The 20081-nt window shown below is 45.3% G+C and overlaps 3 long non-coding RNA genes across 4 annotated transcripts in view; 1 reads left to right on the top strand and 2 right to left on the bottom strand.

Annotated features, from left to right (window-relative positions):
• LOC309330774 overlaps positions 1 to 10656 on the top strand; it is a 384684-nt gene extending 374028 nt beyond the window's left edge. Inside the window, exon 2 of the long non-coding RNA XR_014151575.1 lies at positions 10432 to 10656. This is a non-coding gene — a long non-coding RNA (uncharacterized lncRNA). The remainder of the gene's footprint in view (positions 1 to 10431) is intronic.
• On the bottom strand, positions 1110 to 16111 carry LOC309330775. 2 transcript variants are annotated; one of them, XR_014151576.1, is made up of 5 exons: positions 15530 to 16111; positions 8803 to 8947; positions 7921 to 8083; positions 2787 to 2935; positions 1110 to 2057 (listed from the first exon to the last, which is right to left on the bottom strand). It is a non-coding gene; the product is annotated as an uncharacterized lncRNA (long non-coding RNA). The 2 variants fall into 2 exon arrangements; XR_014151577.1 differs by lacking the exon at positions 15530 to 16111 and having other exon boundaries at positions 8803 to 9223.
• LOC309330777 lies at positions 10114 to 13675 on the bottom strand. Its single transcript, XR_014151580.1, has 2 exons — positions 13033 to 13675; positions 10114 to 12958 (listed from the first exon to the last, which is right to left on the bottom strand). It is a non-coding gene; the product is annotated as an uncharacterized lncRNA (long non-coding RNA).
• Positions 16112 to 20081: the final 3970 nt, after the last annotated feature.

Below are 20081 nucleotides of genomic sequence, written 5' to 3'. Positions count from 1 at the left end.
AGTCACTGATCTGCAGCTGGTCAGGAAACCCGGTCTCTCCCCTTTGTTTAAAACTTGTGAGGGGGAATGAGGAGGCGCCCTCCTCCCATTCTCCACAGATCATTGGCACAACGCAGAGCGCAACAGCTTTGGTGCCGCTGGCGCCGGGCTGTCAATGTGTACTGAGGGAGCCCTTAATCCATGGGTCGCTGCCGTGATAAACAAGAATGTCTCTTTTGGAGCTGTTATAACTTATCATGTTAATGTGCGGTTTGGGAGCCTTTAATTGGTGATTTGTGCATGGACTGTCACAAAATTTTAAAACACATTTGCCATCATTTCTGGGGCGCTTGAGCAGCAACTGGCTCACGACACCAACAGGGAGCAGCAAACACAATCACACCTCCAGCTTCCGGAGTCTTTGACTCCGGCAGGCATCTGCTCCCAGCCCTCTCTCTGTCTCTCCATATTCCCATTCTGACAGGATTTAGACCTCCCCCTGCTCTGCAGCCCAGAGATGGGACAGTGGCACTGGATGGAGAGGCAATTTAAAATACAGGCTTTTACACGTGTTCAAGGTGCACTTGTATGGTGTCAAGCCTGGAAGTAGTGCGGAAGGGACAGAAACACCTAAAAGAAGCCGAAAAATCATGCGAAAACAGCTTTTAAGTGGAATCCCGGTCAGAGCCGTCTTCCCCATAGAGCTTAGGGATGTGTTGCGCCAGGGTGCTGGCCTCTCAGGAGTGCCCCAATGAGTGGGGGAGCTGTGTGGCTTTGCTGGCGGCCTCCCCTTTCCTTGCACGCCCGCCAGCTGCACGCCCACCAACCATAAGGCTGGCGGGCGTGCAGCTTCCCTCCCAAGCTTCTGTGGGGATCGCTCTCCTCCTGTGGAGGCTTGGGAGGGGCGCAACTTCACTCCCAAGCCTCTGCAAGGATCGCTGTCCCGCAGCGGCATGGGGGAGAGTTGTTTTCCCCCTGGATGGCTGGCAGTGCGCAGCTACAGCCACCCCAACACTATCTGTGGTAATTTGGGGGGGTGCTGGGCGGATATTTGCACCCCGGCGCCACATCTGCTAAAGACGGCCCTGATCCCGGGAGCCCTTGCACCAACCTTTGAAGCCTGTGGAGAGTTGGAGTTTGAGAGAGGGAGGAAGCAATTGTGGTGGAATTTGGCAGATTATTGGTGGAGTTTGGAGGAGTTTCTGGAGGAGTTTTTTGAGTTTTTTTTTTTTTTAGTTGTTTGGAGAGGTTTTTTTGAAGAGGTGTTTTGTTGTTGTTGTTGTTGTTGTTTTGAGATGACACCTGAACACACGCATCGTCGTCTTCCTCAGGTGATGACAAACCCAAAAGGCAGAGAGTGGTGCCCAGACTGGAGGAGAAGTTGGAAGTACTGGACTGTTTACAGGATGGCATGAGCATTTGTGCTGTGGCACACAAGTTTGGCAGGAATGAATCCAGCATAGGTGCCACTAAGATATGGGAGAAATAAATCCGGGCATCAGTGGCAGCGAGTACACCTACAACCGCCAAGGTCCCCAGGTACGTGCGAGACGAGGCCATGGGGAAGGCACATGAGGCCCTGAACCTGTGGCTAGAGGACATGACTCTCCAGCGTATCCCCATTGATGGCAGCACCTTGCGCAAGAAGACTCTCAGGCTGTATGCACGCTTCAAGCAGCCTGCAAAGGAGTTCTGAGCCAGATTCAAATGATGTGTCAATCTGAAGAACATTGGCGACCATGTTGAAGCTGCATCCGTGGACCAGGAGGCTGCCCAAGCATGCCCTGACCAGCTGAGGAGACACCAAGTGCGTCCTGACCAGCGGAAAAGACAAAAGCGCCAGCTGCACATTGCCATGTTTCTCAGTGAGACACCACCAGCCCCACCAAGTGCATCTGACCCACAGCCAAGCACTTTGGGGTACCGGTCTACCCTGCTTGTCATTGTTTGCAGAATGTCCTCCAATGATGAGGAAGACTGAGAGCCACCATTGCCCTTGTGTGATGGCTTCCCCACTGAATTGTGAAGGTTCCATGACATCACAGCAGATCAGCCAATCAGGTACATGTCAAGTCCTGCTAGAAGCAAGGAAGGAAGGATGTCAGTATGTCAGAAAATAGGGATGAGTTCAAACAGCCTTCCCCAGCTTGGTGCCCTCTGCCTGCTTAGAGCTGTCTGCATGGTGTCTGGGGCTGATGAGCGTTGCAGTCCAAAACTGCCAGAGGGCTCCAGGTTGAGAAAAGCTGAGTTGGAAGGAGGTGTTATTGCTGCAATAGTTCCCAAGGATTCTGCGTATTTCCTTTTTAAAATTCTGGAACTATTCATTATTAGACTAATGAAGGGAAGGAGAGAACGAATAGAAAAGAATGGAAGGCGAGCTGAATGCTGCCAGGGGTTCGGGGCGGGGGGAAGAAGAGCACAGAGTCCTCCTTCTCCCCCCAGGTTCCTTGTGCTGGTTTCCATCAAAGCATTAATTAAGAGCACCTGCCCTTGTAGTCAAGTTCTTCTTCATTAGGAATGGAGCGTGTGTCAATGTGTAATTAAAATTATGCATATTTTTTTAAAAATAGCTCTTTTGAAATAGAACCCTAGTCATCCATACCTATTAATTTAATCAGCCAATTGAGCTCAGGTGAATTCATCGCTCCTCTCTGTCCCCCCTCCCTCCCTTAATGCTAACAGAAGTGAATTGAGCAGGAGGATTTTAACTGATTAAGTTACCATAGCAATGCAGCTCATCTCTCTCCTTATCACGTTTCAAGCTCCTCAACCCTGTTAGCCACGGAAACTGAATTCACACAACCAACCTCCAGGTTCCTTCTTCCTTGCAATTTTTCTTCTGCAGAGGAAGTTGTGCCCCATTTTCAGGCAACAGTGAGCCCTGCTCCTGAATTTCATCCCTTGAAAATCATTTTGCCATTACCGTTATCTTGGATGGGTTGCAAGTTGGCACTTTCTGTGTATTGAAAAGTAGGAAAAGAGGGAAATTCAGTTTGGTTCACATTTTTATTTGAACCTACCTTCATTCACACTTCTTGAAACAACGTGCACATTATCTTTTGAAAATCACAGTTGCCAGATTTTGTACCCAAACTGCATATATTAGGAGGAAGTGTGCAAAAATGCAGACAGAGTGAAATAAAATAGAAATAAAGTATTATACAAAGGAAAATTACTTGCAAAAATGTGTACATTGTGGAAAATTGTCTACAAAAATGTGATTATTAAGAGAAAGGGCATGTGAAGAAAGGGGAAGAGCAAGGAGAGTCCGCTTGCACTAACTGCCTTGCGCAACCACCTTGCAAGGTGGGCCAGTCATGTCCCAAACTATTCAGTACTTGGTGCTCCCCTTCACGGATCACTGCCTTGCCGTGGCGAAGGGGCTTGAAGAACTCAGAGAAGCTATGAGCTATGCCGTGCAGGGGCACCCAAGACACACAGGTCATAGTGGAGAGTTTTGACCAAACGTGATCCACCTGGAGCAGGAACCAGCAAGCCACTCCAGTATCCCTGCCAAGAAAACTCCATGGACAAAGACAACAGGCATATAAAAGTTATGACACTGGAAGATGAGCCCCTCAGGTCGGAAGGCGTCCAACATGCTACTGAGGAAGAGCGGAGGACAAGTACAAGTAGATTCAGAGCTGATGAAGCGGCTGGGCCAAAGCCGAAAGGACGCTCAGTTGCGGATATGCCTGGAAGCGAAAGGAAAGTCCAATGCTGTAAAGAAAAATATTTCATAGGAACCTGGAATGTAAGAACCATGAACCTTGGTAAGTTGAATTTGGTCAAAAATGAGATGGCAAGAATAAATATTGACATCCTGGGCATCAGTGAACTAAAATGGATGGGTGAATTCAGTTCGGATGACCATCATATCTACTACTGTGGGCAAGAATCCCGTAAAAGAAATGGAGTGGCCCTCATAGTCAACAAAAGAGTGGCGAAAGCTGTACTGGGATGCAATCTCAAAAATGATAGAATGATCTCAATACGAATCCAAGGCAGACCTTTTAACATCACAGTAATCCAAGTTTATGCACCAACCACTGGTGCTGAAGAAACTGAAATTGACCAATTCTATGAAGTCTTACAACACCTTATAGAAGTGACACCAAAGAAGGATGTTCTTCTCATTATAGGGGATTGGAATGCAAAAGTAGGGAATCAAGAGATAAAAGGAACAACTGGCAAGTTTGGCCTTGGAGAGCAAAATGAAGCAGGGCAAAGGCTAATAGAGTTCTGTCAAGAGAACAAGCTGGTCATCGCAAACACACTTTTGCAACAACACAAGAGACGACTCTACACGTGGACATCACCAGATGGGCAGCATCAAAATCAGATTGATTATATTCTCTGCAGCCAAAGATGGAGAAGCTCGATACAGTCAGCAAAAACAAGACCTGGAGCTGACTGTGGCTCAGATCATCAGCTTCTTATAGCAAAATTCAAGCTTAAACTGAAGAAAGTAGGAAAAATCACTGGGCCGGTAAGATACAATCTAAATCAAATCCCTTATGAATACACAGTGGAAGTGAGGAACAGGTTTAAGGATTTAGATTTGGTGGACAGAATGCCTGAAGAACTATTGATGGAGGCTCGTAACATTATACAGGAGGCAGCAACTAAAACCATCCCAATGAAAAGGAAATGCAAGAAAGCAAAGTGGCTGTCCAACGAGGCCTTGCTAATAGCAGGGGAGAGAAAGCAAGCAAAATGCAAGGGAGATAGTGAAAGATACAGGAAATTGAATGCAGATTTCCAAAAAATAGCAAGGAGAGACAAGAAGGCCTTCTTATACGAGCAATGCAAAGAAATAGAGGAAAACAATAGAATGGGGAAAACCAGAGATCTGTTCAAGAAAATTGGAGATATGAAAGGAACATTTCGTACAAAGATTACCATAATAAAAGACAAAAGTGGAAAGGACCTAACAGAAGCTGAAGACATCAAGAAGAGGTGGCAAGAATACACAGAGGAATTATACCAGAAAGATATGGATGTCTCGTACACCCCAGGTAGTGTGGTTGCTGACCTTCAGCCAGACATCCTGGAGAGTGAAGTCAAATGGGCCTTAGAAAGCACTGCTAATAACAAGGCCAGTGGAATGATGGTATTCCAGCTGAACTAATTAAAATTTTAAACAATGATGCTGTTAAGGTGCTACACTCAATATGCCAGCAAGTTTGGAAAACTCAGCAGTGGCCAGAGGATTGGAGAAGATCAGTCTACATCCCAATCCCAAAGAAGGGCAGTGCCAAAGAATGCTCCAACTACCGCACAATTGCACTCATTTCACATGCTAGCAAGGTTATGCTTAAAATTCTACAAGGCAGGCTCAAGCAGTATGTGTACCGAGAACTCCCGGAAGTGCAAGCTGGATTTAGAAGAGGCAGAGGAACCAGAGACCAAATTGCAAACATGCGCTGGATTATGGAGAAAGCTAGAGAGTTCCAGAAAGACATCTATTTCTGCTTCATTGACTATGCAAAAGCCTTTGACTTTGTCGACCACAGCAAATTATGGCAAGTTCTTAAAGAAATGGGAGTAATCACCTCATCTGTCTCCTGAGAAATCTCTATGTGGGACAAGAAGCAACAGTTAGAACTGGATATGGAACAACTGATTGGCTCAAAATTGGGAAAGGAGTACAGCAAGACTGTATATTGTCTCCCTGCTTATTTAACTTATATGCAGAATTCATCATGCGAAAGGCTGGGCTGGATGAATCCCAAGCCGGAATTAAGATTGCTGGAAGAAATATCAACAACCTCAGATATGCAGATGACACAACCTTGATGCCAGAAAGTGAGGAGGAATTAAAGAACCTTTTAATGAGGGTGAAAGAGGAGAGCGCAAAATATGGTCTGAAGCTCAACATCAAAAAAACGAAGATCATGGCCACTGGTCCCATCACCTCCTGGCAAATAGAAGGGGAAGAAATGGAGGCAGTGAGAGATTTTACTTTCTTGGGCTCCATGATCACTGCAGATGGTGACAGAAGTCACGAAATTAAAAGACGCCTGCTCCTTGGGAGAAAGGCGATGGCAAACCTAGACAGCATATTAAAAAGCAGAGACATCACCTTGCCAACAAAGGTCCGTATAGTGAAAGCCATGGTTTTCCCAGTAGTGATGTATGGAAGTGAGAGCTGGACCATCAAGAAGGCTGATCGTCGAAGAATTGATGCTTTTGAATTCTGGTGCTGGAGGAGACTCTTGAGAGTCCCATGGACTGCAAGAAGATCAAACCTCTCCATTCTTAAGGAAATTAGCCCTGAGTGCCCACTGGAAGGACAGATTGTGAAGCTGAGGCTCCAATACTTTGGCCGCCTCATGAGAAGAGAAGACTCCCTGGAAAAGACCCTGATATTGGGAAAGATGGAGGGCACAAAGAGAAGGGGACAACAGAGGACGAGATGGTTGGACAGCGATCTTGAAGCCACAAACATGAGTCTGACCAAACTGCGGGAGGCAGTGGAAGACAGGAGTGCCTGGCGTGCTCTGGTCCATGGGGTCACGAAGAGTCGGACACGACTAAACGACTAAACAACAACAACACTTGGTGCTACCTCCAGCCCTCTTTGTAGCTACAGCTCTTGGATGGGGCATAGGGAAAGAGAATCTGGAGTTCTTAGGCAAATGTGCAAACAGGGACTTCAATATGGCATCCAGTTTCCTGGCTGCTCCCTGGGGTGAAAGAAACCTGCTTTTTTTCTACTGCAGTCCCTCCTGCAGAGATTCCAGCAGCCTGTCAACCCCAATCCTATACCTCTGTGTAGCATGAACCAAACAGCTTAGGCGCGTGGGGGGTCCTCCACTAACCTTGTGAGTTGCCAACGATGCACACGAGACCCGCCTGTCAAATTATGTCAGCTTTATTAGGAATAAAGAAGACAAGGGAGAGGACAAAGAGATAAAGCAGAATATGGAAAACAAAAGGAGCTCTTGAGCTCAGGTCTAGCTTATACTGAACCAATTACTTACTAGCAGGCTTCTTGCCTCAAGGCAGATGGTCAGTTGCAGGTTTTCTGATGGTCAGGTAGGGCTGAGGGGCATTGGTGGGAGGGGCAAAGCACTGCATGGCCTCCGTCTTTAAGGTTTTCCCACCAATGCTGTGGGACAGAAGTGACAGAAATCGCCACCAGGATTTTTCAAACTTCCTGCCAAACAAAACCTGTCCTGCGTTTGTGAATTTGGGGAGAAGGGTATGCCTGGCTCACTAAGGCGAAAGGGTGGGCAGACAAACAGGGTTTTTTTGCTACAGGGGACACAAAAACATTGGTGAATTTGTGTGAGGATTTCATTTTTAATTTCTCCTCGCAGGAGAAAGAGGCACATTTGAACTATGTGGGTGAACAGGAGTAGCAGAAGACCATTCTCTAGGAAGAAACATTAGACGGGCCACCCTGAGGCTAAACAATATATCCTCTCCTACCTTCCTTAACATTCCCACAGAACTGGGGTCGGAAGGTTTTGGCCCAACCTGGCTCAGCTGGAATGACAGATCAGAAGAGGAAATGAGGCTTTGCAAGAAGAAACCCCCTGGCAGCCCAGGGTCAGTGGCAGGACACTTGGCTAGGCTGGTGCTCAGAGCCAACTTTTGAATATCTGTGGGGTTGCTCCCCACAAGCAATGTTGCCTCTCATCTGAGGATCAGTTTACAATGTCAGCAGCAGAAACACACAAGAGAGGCACGTTTGGCAAACCCTCACTGTGATCAGCTCCCAGCCAGAAACCTCTGTCCCCACTGTGGAAGGACGTGTGGATCCAGAATTGGCCTCCGCCGTCACCTATGGACTCACTGTTAAGACCGTGTTCATGGAAGGCAATCTTACTTGGCTATGAGGGATGACCAAAGAAGAAGAAGGAGGAGGAAAAGAAGACTGGCAGGTTCATCAAGTTATCAGCAGTTTCAGGGAAGGACCATAGCTCACCTCACCTGATTGATTTGCAGAAAGTCCCCTGGCTCAATCCCTGGGTGAGGGGAAAGATGACCCTCCTCTGCCTGAGGAATCCCTGGAGAGCTGCTGCTCTAGGCATTGAACTGGGCTACAGAGGAATCTCTTTCCTGCACATAGAAACGTGGAAGGATTGAGCCGGCACTTCTCCTTGTGTGCTCTTTTCCCCTGCGTGGAGAGACTCTGCCCAGAACATGCAGATACACATCTCCCCCAGTGCGCAGCAAACTGGTCTTGCATGGGAAAGCTGTTTCATGTGGTCTGCAGAGGGCATAAACTGGTCCTTCTTAGATTGTTTCCCTTTTACCAGGGAGCTGCTGGGCAGCATCACTGCCTACGATAATCTTTTTTGTTAGTAAGGAGAAAAGAACAGCGGCAAAATGCTGAATTGGCCCCTCCTGAATGGGCCCCTCCTGCTCCTCATGAGGCTTCTGCCAGCGGCACACCCTTTCCAGCCAGCCTGTCAGACTCCCCTGGGCAACTTAATGCCATTGAGAATTGGGAAATGGCAGGTAATACAGAGAACAAGAAAGAAGCTCTCTCCAATATGCTGTGTCTAAGCCGTCCCCCACAAGACAGGCCTGATCCCACAACCCACAAGCAAATGATCCCTAGATGCAAACCAATTTGATACAAAGGTTCCCTCCTTGACTCCAAGGTTGCCCCCCCGGTGCACAGTTATGCCTGGGCAGGTCCCACTGAAATGAGCAGGGGATTATCTGTGGCTGCCTGCATGGAAGAGTGTAGGGAATTTGATGGGACTAGAAAGGCGGGCAGAGGTGGGCAGAGCAGAGGTGGAGGGCAAGAAAGATGAGGAAATTGCCTTTGAGAGTATTCATAATCTAAGCAAGCATGAAATGAACCCTACCTGGTGGCGGAGGAGGAGGGGAGAGGGGCGTGCCCAGCAGAGGCTCCTGCAAGACTGGAGCAGGAAGGGCAGGCTGCCACCGCCTGTCCCTGCAGCTCATTAGGAATGCGTGGCACATTTCCCTCCAGTGGCGCATTCTGCTGCAAGAAACCCAGAAAAAGACAAGAAAAATGAAGGCAGGTGCAATCTCATTTTCTGAGGGCTGCAAGTCAGCCAGGAAACGGCTATTATTCCATCGACTCTGTCGGCATTAAGTTATTTCCTTCACTAAATACGGGAGTGTTCATGAATATCTATTGAGTTCCAGGTAGTGGCGTCTGGCTGCACGGCGCCTCACTGATTGTAGCTTTATATTCCTCCGACAACACACCTCAATCTCACACTGAAGTGAAAGACAATAGTATTTTAAATTGGTTAATAAATCTCTAGATGGATGCTCCTGAGAGGCCGGGCGACTTCATCTCTATTACATGAATAAAAGTGATAAGGCCTCAGCCATGGAGGGGTGTTTCTGAATTGGGGAGGTTCCTTCCAGAACACCCCAATGTGCCCTTCAAGGCAAGCTGCCTCCTTCTCCCACTCAGCTCCAGGAAGGTCTTTGGGTGGAGCAGCCAAAACAAGCTGCCTTCACAGAGGAAGGGAAGGGGTCAGCCAGAAAGGTCCTCTGTTCCCAGAGTCAGGGTGGAGCTGATCACACCAGGAAGAAAGTATTCCTGAGCAGAACAGGAAGGGAAGGGAAGGGAAGGGAAGGGGAAGGGGAAGGGAAGGGAAGGGAAGGGAAGGGAAGGGAAGGGAAGGGAAGGGAAGGGAAGGGAAGGGAAGGGAAGGGAAGGGAAGGGAAGGGAAGGGAAGGGGTACCCTTCCTTGGAGGAACAAAACAGGTTGCACAACATTAAGAGAATCATAGAATTGTAGACTTGGAAGCAGCACAAGGGTCATCTAGTCCAACCCCATGGAATGCAGGAAACCTTTGCTCAATGTGGGGTTCGAACCCACAATCCTAAAATTAAGAGTCTTATGCTCTACCAGCTGAGCTATCCCATCTATTTCTTTAGGCTTTCTTCATTGCTCCAATTCCTCATTCATTTCTACTCAGCATGATGCCTTCTTTGAGGCAGGGCAATTTCACATTTCTCCTGTGTCAAGGATTCCCCCCCACACACACCACGCTCATGCAATTCCACAGTGTAGCAGGAAACCCCCCCCCCATCATTCAGTTTGTACAAACTTCACACACACTCACACTCACACACTACATACGCTACGCTTCTGTTATAAATTCATAGAAAATCAACCATACATCGGATTTGCACTGTTCCACTTTTATTTTACTCCATGAAGGAAGGACTACAAAATGGGGAAGGTTTGATACAGGCCAGCCATAATCCCTTGAACATCCCAGCACATCCACAGGAGCCCTGCCCAGTTGCTATGCCAACCCTGATGGTCCTAGACAGAAGACAATCAAGATCACAAAGAACTTCCATATGGGAGTGGATTCAGCATGGACTGGAACAAAGGACAATGATCAGATCTTCCCTCAGGGGGCAGGAAACTGCGACTACCTTTTGTCTTCTGAAAATGACTCATGGGGAGGGGGAGAAGGGAACCAGCCAGGTGACAGGACACTCAGGTTACCACCACAACTCCTCCCTCAACCCCTCCTTTCTGTAATGTATGCATGATGTTTCTGGGGGTGGGCTTGACCTACAGGATGGGAATTTCAAAAGTTTTTATAAGGTCTTGCACACCATTTTTCTGTGTCTTTCCTCTCTCCTGCAAGTGAGGGGAACACCCTGTTGCAACAGTTCAATAAAGGCCAAGCCTACAGGCTGCTGTTTTGCTCCAAGTTATCCTGGTTGGTGTCTTTGTTTTTGTCCAAGGGAGCCCTCGGATTTTTCCGGTAACAGTTTGGCGACCACGAAGGGAATCTTGGTCCTCCTGTGAAGGTGAGGAGGGAGATAGAGGGGATCGGGCGCCACTGGGCAACCTTAGCCCAGGGATCCCTTTTCCTCTCCCTGCCTCCTCTTTGCAGGCGGTAATCAATCATCACCAAAAGCCCAGCCAGGGGGAGCAAAGGCGAGGTCAAGCCGGCTAAAGAGAAAGGATCCCGGGATCCACGGGGGACATCTACGAACGTGAGTATGGTTTAAAATTAATACATTGGGAGGGGGTGGAAAGGTAACGTCTCCATGGCAGCTGGACTTTTCTTCTTTCCATCTCTGACGTTTCCCCTTGGAGTCGAGCAGGAACGTCCTAAACTCTCTCTTTCTCTCCCCCGATTTCCCCTTCGGAGTTTTGACCAGGGAAATCGTGGAACTTTGTTGTTTTCTGACGTTTTCCCTCGGAGTCGACCAGAAACGTCCTAAACTCTTTCTCTCCTTTTCTCTTTCCCGATTTCCCTCTCTGAGCCTAACCGGGGAAAGTCTCCTTTCCTCTTTCCTCCACGTCTTCCCTCGGAGTATTAATCTTGTAAGCAGTGCTGAATAAATTCCGGATCCGTGGTTTTCCAGACCAGGGCCTGTGGTTTTCCGGGTTAGAGGGACCCGTGGTTTTCCAGACCAGGGCCTGTGGTTTCTAGACAAATTGCTTTAGTTTACTGGTAGGCAGGGATTGCTTTAGCTGAAAGATAACTTGAATACTGATAGAATATTCTTTTCTCTACCCCCCCTTCTTTGTCCCTTTCTTGTACCCATTATTCTATCTCCTAGTGTAATCTACTGAGCAACCCCCCCTCAGTATTAGAGGGAAAATGGGAGCTCACTCTTCTAAACACCCTAGCTGGACTCCTCCTGGCAACAAAGCTTCCATGAAGCCTTTTTGCCCCAGAGAGGATTCTGATACGCCCCTCCAGCTTGTCATCTCCAATTGGGAAAAATAAAATAAAATAAAGGGGCAAAATGGTCTTTCCAAGTACAAAGTACGAGACCGTTGTAACTTTTAGTGGGTGGCTTAGGCCCACCACCTGGAACCCAGGGCACAGCGGCCACCTCAGGGATCCTTCAACAAAATCAGGGTGTGAACCCTTAGGGAGAGCTGAACACATCAAATTTGTGTTGTTAAACTATAACCTAAAGCTAGAACATGAAACCGTAAACTTAATGGTGCTCAGAAGGCAGTAGATATAATAACAGCCCAGCCTGAGAGCCCACGCCTTAGAGATCTTAGTTTCTCTAAAAAAAATAATGAATAAGAGATGTACTCAAAGATTTGGAAATATTTAAAGGGTTTGTGTTTACATTGGCTTCGGCATCCACAGACTGTTCTTAAATGCACATAGTTTTTAAATTGCAAGCTTGCTTCAAAATTTTAAATCTAAGGAAGCCATGTAGGGCCTCGTCAATCTTAAACAGGACAAAAAAAAAATTAGAATGAAGTGTGCAAATGTCTGTTATTTGAGAGAGGCTCCAAAGAGTCTTCCTCCGAGTAGCTTGAGTGAGGAGTATGATTTTAAGTTGATGCTAGATGATGTTTTGCTGCAACTTTTGAGTTTGTGAGTCTACATCCGTGTTCCAGTCTTTTTGTTCCACTATTTTCAAATGTGCTGTGAAGAAACTAATGTTTCTGCTGCAAAAGCCTAGTTGAGCCAACTGCTCTCTCAAGCTAAAATGCAGTGTATGTATTTCATTAAGCATATGCCTATGAAAGTATGGTGTTCTTTCTAAGAAAAATTGTTATTAAATGTAGAGGCTTCCATGGCCAGCAAAATTGTCTATCTGAGTCCAGTCCTGATATCAGTCTCTATAAGACTTCCTGGCCTCTTTTCTTAGAAAATGCCCCCCTTGTTTCATTCTGTCTCTTTCAGTTTTTTTCTCCCTTCTTACTTCTGTGCCAGGTAAATTTACTCCCGAGTAAGCTTCCTTTAAAGGAAACTGCAAAGAGGGGGGAGCAATCTTTCCTAAGGTACCCTGCATCTCACTTTCCTATGTGTAGTTATTAAAAAATAATAATCTAAATTAGGCTTACTATTCCTCTGCAAGTTCAGGAAAAAATTGTTCACTTTTGTATTCCTTTTAAATCAAATCTATGGCTGTTTTAACTATGCTTAATAAAAGATCCTCTCCCTATCTTAGGAAAAAAACTGTTCACTTCAATCTTCCTTTAAAGATCATTTCTCTAGTTACTTGCATTCTTTAGTCTAAGGAAGCAAACTCAAACTATCTCAAGATCTGCTAAAAGGGTCCTGCGTAAAGTTGGGTACTTTTATTTTCCTCTTCCTTAGTACATGATAGGAGCATGGCTTGTGGTCTCCTCCCCAGTTGTGTCTGTGTACATAAGTATGTGTGTGTGTGTCTGGTAGTACAAATCTTGCTATGAACACTGTATTTTAGGGTTCGACTAGATGTCCCCAGGGTCCCTTTCAGCTCTCCCAATTTGTGGCTGTGTGGAGGGCCATGTGTCTGCAAGCATGTGATGAGTTGAAATTCAGCCCAACTTTGCTCTTTGTTTTTTAAAAAGGTGAGAGGTAAAAGCCGTGATGTTTTGAAGCAGAAATGGTGATATCAGGCATTTGAGTGATTACAGTGTTTATCATTTTGTCTATTATTTACAAAAATCAAACTTAAAAGTCTATTCAAAGTTTAAGCACATAAAAATTCATATAGTCAAGTAGAATGAGCCTTGACCATCTATCCTGTAAATAAAGGGCAGAAAAATTTGTCTGCAAATGGTAAGGCTGAAATGACTGAGAATGTTAAAAAATCCTATGAATTCTGACTCTGGCCATTTTTACTCATAAATAAGAGAGCGGTTGATTGTTCCGCGAATGACCAGATAAAATGACCAATAATATGACCAATAATGATAGCCCTTTCCTGTAAATAAAGGAAGCACTCCTTTTGCTTGGGCTGCAGGAAACATGATCCCTTAAAAAAAAAACAAAAAAAACTTCTAGCTTTGGTGAATACGTGAATTGCTGAGTTTCTTGTTTGATTTAAATCTAACCCTATTTTTTTTTAATCTACTCCTTACCCTTCATTTCCTTTATTCAAATGGTAATTTAGCCAAAAGATGCAACATTTTCAATAGTATAAAAGGTTTGCTGAGACATGAACTCTGCACATGCACAGAGGCTAGATCAGCTAAAAAAAGAGAGAGGAAGGAGGGGGAACTGTAGGGGGGAGAGAGGAGGTTAGGAGAGCGTGTGCTGCAGGGAGAAACTTATCCAAATTTCCTTATGTAAACTTGGAACCATTGAGGGAAATCACCCTTAATGTGTCCTTTGCTCCAGGGGCTACGTAAGACAAAAGGGTTAAGTACTGGACCATCAAAAGTCAAGAGGTTGCCAAGTTTCAAATCTTAACATGCCAAATTCTTTTCACAAGTAAATATCAAAGCATTCCCACTGTGAGTTCCACTCTTGACTAGTTCTCCCCCCCAATGGGATTTAACTTTTATAACAGGCTTTGTGTGCATTATAGGAACAGCATTCCTGACAGAGATTTTCACAGGAAATAAAAATTTCCCTTTCAAACAGGATACGTGAACCCCTAAGAGAATTCGGACCCACATAAGCAAAATGTTTAATAACTTGCCAATTGTGTTCAAATTAACAAAGGTTTTGTCCCTTCGTTTCTTCCACAGGCAAACTAAGTGAAGGAAAGCAAACAAACTTGGCAGATAATAACAGTAATTATATGGAAATGTGATAATAATATTGAAATGAATAAAATACTTAATCCACTAAGATTTTTATTGTTTTTAGCTTCCCAAGGAAACTCAAGAACATTTTTTGCCTTTTCCCCTTTCCTTTTCTAACTCTGTCTTTTAAGTCCCCCCCCCCCAAAAAAACCCCTGCCCCCTTACAGGATATCACTTCTACAGATGTGTTACTACAGACCCACCCAGTGATGAAAAGCTTCGCCATCACAAGACTATTACCTGCGACTACAGACACCAGAGTTTTCAAAGTGGCCACAGCAATTTCTTTCAAAGGGGAAGTGGGGCTGACAAAGGGGGGAGGAGTTGAATTGCAAGGACATTTTCTCACTTTTGAACCTCAGGACTGTGCTCCAGCATTGAGAAGATACATGCGTAAAATATCACAATTGTCTCAAGATATGCAACTGATACTTAATTAGTTTGTTTTGTATTATGTGTTATTACGTAGGAATGTTGAAAGGTGTCTAACAGTGTGTTATTTCCACAAAGGGGGGGGGGGCTATTTTTGTGTGTAATTGTTTTTATGTTTAATGTCTTATTCCTTACACCCCAGTTACAGATAGGTAGCCGTGTTGGTCTGCCATAGTCAAAACAAAACAAATTCCTTCCAGTAGCACCTTAAAGACCAACTAAGTCAGTTCTTGGTATGAGCTTTCGTGTGCATGCACACTTCTTCTTACACCCCAGTGGAGGATTCTCATACATTTTATGCTTTTTAACAGATCAGGCTATTATGTAGTCCAATGTTTAGAATTAGATTCCTCTCAGCTGCAAGTGAGGGGAACACCCTGTTGCAACAGTTCAATAAAGGCCAAGCCTACAGGCTGCTGTTTTGCTCCAAGTTATCCTGGTTGGTGTCTTTGTTTTTGTCCAAGGAAGCCCTCGGATTTTTCCGTTAACAACAGGAAAAAGCTCTCTCCTGTGCACAAGCTCTCTGTGGCTCCCCTTCCTGTGAATGCCTGACAAAGAAGAATCTAATCAGGTTTGCGGCTGTGACAATCAGATCCTCCACTTGAGAGGATTCCCACTCTTCAGGGCACCTTGTCCAAGTTGCCACTTACGCCCTGACTTGTAATGAGTTTCCTTGGCCTGCCTTTGGGCATTGTCCACTTTGAGAGCAGCACTTCTTATTTCAAGAGAGTGGCCATCCTCCCCAGGCAGCCGGCGTCATCTGCAAAGCGCCTGACCTCTCCCTCCGTGCACTCAGGAGCAGGCCTCAGAATGTCATGTCGGCCCACAAAACAGACAGCCAAGATGGCAGCTACTTTTCGCATGCAGCACAAAGGGTGGTGTGAGGGGCGCCATGGGTCAGGAGGCCACATATTCATTACTGTTAGTGTGATGCTGACAATGCTCTTGACAAGCAAGCATTGCTGACTCAGCACATGGCCCAGCTCTTCCAGCCCACACTATGACTTCCCCCTGAGACAACCAAATAAAGACACACACCCCTTTGTCTTTGCTGCAGCTCTGGGGTGGGGCTCCTCTGGAGTTTGGATGCGGAGTGAGACCTTTTCCAGAATGGAAGGAGCTTATCAGAGGGAGATAGGAAGAAACTGAGATTAACTGAAACATCTCTGAGGTGAGAAGAGCTAACAAAAGGCAGGACTGGGAAGAGATTGAGGACTCCTTGTAGCAAAAGTGGGGGGGGGGACAATTCTGAAGATGTGGGGGGAGGGTTTCTCCAAATATTGCCCCACTTCCCCCCCCCATTGTGCACAATGATAACCCCACATCTTCCCACATAATTTACCATGAGAGATAGCCACAAATGACACAGCTTGGAGAGAGAGAGAGAGAGAGAGAGAGAGAGAGAGAGAGAGAGAGAGAGAGGTTTAAGCTGAAGCACCATGATGATGGGAGGCTGGCAACTTACAGTTTTTGAAAATTTGCTGACATTTTTAAGGTTAAAAAATAAGAGGTGGTGCCAGAAGGTGCCTCCATAAGCAAAGTTGTTCCAGAGCAAATTAAGAGGGAGCTGTAGAGGAACATTCCCAACCATGGCCCTGATCTCTCTCTCATTGCTCCTCCTCTCCGTCGCACCTTCTGGATTTAGGGAGAAGCACTGGATTCAGTCTGTCCTTAGTGGGCATCTCTAGGGCAGTGGAGCTGCCAGGATGGAATCTTCTCTCAGGAACACAGGAAGCTGTGTTTGACAGAGTCAAACCATTGGTCCTTTAGCTCAGCATTGTCCACAGCAGGGGCTGCCCAGAGTTTCCGGCAGGAGACCGAAGAGTTGGGAAAGGTTCAGAAGAGGGGGTGGAGGGGCTCCCCTATGAAGAAAGGTTGCCACCTTTGGGACTTTTTAGTTTATAGAAAAGGCACGTAAGAGGCAACATGAGAGAAGTTTATAAAATGCCAGGCACAAGCATGGAGAAAATGGATGGAGAAAAGGTTTTCTCCCTCTCTCATAACACCAGAACCCATGGATAGCTAAGGAAGCTGAATGTTGGAAGATTCAGGGCGCATAAAAGAAGGTACTTCTTCCTGCAGCACAAACTTTGGAACTGCCTCCCGAAGGAGGCAAGGGCTGGTTGCCAACTTCAATGACTTTAAAAGATGACACAGATTCACAGAGGAGAAGGGCTCTCTCTCAGTGGCCACGAACCACAAGCTCTGCCACCAGGGCAGAGGCAGTAACGAACAAAGGGATTTTATAGATAGAATCATAGAATCATAGAATCATAGAGTTGGAAGAGACCACAAGGGCCATCGAGTCCAACCCCCTGCCAAGCAGGAAACACCATCAGAGCACTCCTGACATATGGTTGTCAAGCCTTTGCTTAAAGACCTCCAAAGACCTCCAAAGACCTCCAAAGAAGACCTCCAAAGACTCCACCACACTCCTTGGCAGCAAATTCCACTGTCAAACAGCTCTTACTGTCAGGAAGTTCTTCCTAATGTTTAGGTGGAATCTTTCTTCTTGTAGTTTGGAACCATTGCTCCGTGTCCGCTTCTCTGGAGCAGCAGAAAACAACCTTTCTCCCTCCTCTATGTGACATCCTTTTATATATTTGAACATGGCTATCATATCACCCCTTAACCTCCTCTTCTCCAGGCTAAACATGCCCAGCTCCCTTAGCCGTTCTTCATAAGGCATCGTTTCCAGGCCTTTGACCATTTTGGTTGCCCTCCTCTGGACACGTTCCAGTTTGTCAGTGTCCTTCTTGAACTGTGGTACCCAGAACTGGACACAGTACTCCAGGTGAGGTCTGACCAGAGCAGAATACAGTGGCACTATTACTTCCCTTGATCTAGATGCTATACTCCTATTGATGCAGCCCAGAATTGCATTGGCTTTTTTAGCTGCCGCGTCACACTGTTGGCTCATGTCAAGTTTGTGGTCAACCAAGACTCCTAGATCCTTTTCACATGTACTGCTCTCAAGCCAGGTGTCACCCATCTTGTATTTGTGCCTCTCATTTTTTTTGCCCAAGTGCAATACTTTACATTTCTCCCTATTAAAATTCATCTTGTTTGTTTTGGCCCAGTTCTCTAATCTGTCAAGGTCGTTTTGAAGTGTGATCCTGTCCTCTGGGGTGTTAGCCACCCCTCCCAGTTTGGTGTCATCTGCAAATTTGATCAGGATGCCCTTGAGTCCATCATCCAAGTCGTTGATAAAGATGTTGAATAAGAACCCTGTGGCACCCCACTAGTCACTCTTCTTCACCCCACTAGTCACTCTTCTAGATAGGGATGAGCAGATCTGATAATATCACTTTCTCTTGGGTTCTCATTTTTCCAATCTGAAATTCAGTTCTCCACATTTCCACATCAGTTTGCATTTCGATGCAATATTCTCTTTATAGGCACATGTTTCTATGTAATTTCTATGCAGTGACTCCTCATTTGACAAAGACTTAAGGATCACCTTGCCAGATCAGAATAAAGGTCCATCTAGACTAGCATCAGGTAGTGCTGAAGGGATTTGATTTCTGGGGGTTATTTTATTATTATTTTGCATTTCTGCATTTTAAAATATTTCAACAGCAAAAATTAAATCTAAACAAATTAAAGCTACATTTTATTTTACTCCCCCCTGCAGTTCCTTATTTTATATCATAATCTTACTGCATAACCAATTCAAACCTACTTACAAGTTTAACCTTTTTACTCCCTTTAAGTTATTTCTTACTGCTCATGTTTAGGTGGCAATCCTGCTTACGTTTTTAATTGTTTACAATTTTTCTTCATGCATTCAACAATTTTTCCCAATTCTGTTTTTAAAAGTCTCTCATCTTAATCTCTTATTCTTCCAGTAAATTTCGCCATCTCTACGTATTCCATCAATTTTCTCAAGATTCTTACCAGATCCTTACCTTCCAAGATTGGAATACTGTGTGGATTGGAATGCTGTATAATTATCCTGAGGATCCTTTGAATTTTGTGATACAGCCCTTATATCACAAAATTTACTCAGACACATCAAAAATGTATATATTGTGATAAATATTTTAGGATTGGCAGATACTAGGGCTCTCATGAAATTTTCTCTTGGCCACACTTTCAGAATAGCAATTTGCTCACACCGCGTCAATTGTTTTCTTTATCAGAAACATGTTGGAAAACAAAAACAGTGCTTGATTTATCACACAGAACACAACACCTTCATAATATGACCATGGGACACCCAGAAAGTATAAAGCAATGTAGCTATAATACAATTATGAACAAGCCTCTGACATATGTACCTTAAGGTGTGAGCTTGCTTTTGCCAGGCAATCCCATTTAGATCAGCTCTATTTTGAGACAGACAAACTAGACTACCCTGAAATGTTTCAGTGTTTCTGTGATTGTCCTTCAACCTTCCCTCTACACCTGCCATCCTCTCCTGCCACACCCTCTGAGAAGCACGAGACTTAGGTCTTGGGTCTTGTCAGTGGTGGCGTCCTGGTTATGGGATGCCCTCCTCACAGAGGCTCACCTGGCACCTCCCTTGTGTTCTTTTTGACACCAGAGAAGGAACTTCCTGTCCCTTTTATTACAATCCATTTGGGGACTTTAACTTCTGCACCAAATTCATCTGGGTGTTTTATGATGGTATTAATGGTTTTAACTGCCATCTATTATGCTGACTTCAGCTGCTTTTGTGATTTTATGTCATTTTATTTGTGTTTTTGTTGTGAATTGTATTGTGTATTTTATTGTTTTATGTAGAGCACTCAGAGACCGTGGTCACATGGGCCATCTCTCTCTCTCTTGTGCACACACACACAGAAGAATACATAAATAAATAGGAAATAAATGTATGCATTGAGATACATGCCATATTTAAATACAGTGGTACCTCGGGTTACATACGCTTCAGGTTACAGGCTCCGCTAACCCAGAAATAGTGCTTCAGCTTAAGAACTTTGCTTCAGGATATAAACAGAAATCGCGAGGTGGCAGCCCCATTAGTGAAAGTGGTGCTTCAGGTTAAGAACAGTTTCAGGTTAAGAATGAACCTCCAGAATGAATTAAGTACGTAACCAGAGGTACCACTGTACAAAGTTTTGTGCATATTTTTAAAATGAACAAATCCCAAGCCCGACAGGTCAATGCAGAAGTGGAATGGAACATATCTTTGTTCTATCCCACTTCTGCATTAGGATAACAATACTATCTAAATAC

The sequence above is a fragment of the Podarcis erhardii genome (assembly GCF_964252035.2).
Source record: "Podarcis erhardii genome assembly, chromosome: 15".
In the NCBI taxonomy this organism is placed as follows: Eukaryota; Metazoa; Chordata; class Lepidosauria; order Squamata; family Lacertidae; genus Podarcis; species Podarcis erhardii.
Note: the sequence above shows the minus strand (reverse complement) of the source record. Positions and strands in the feature narration are given on the sequence as shown.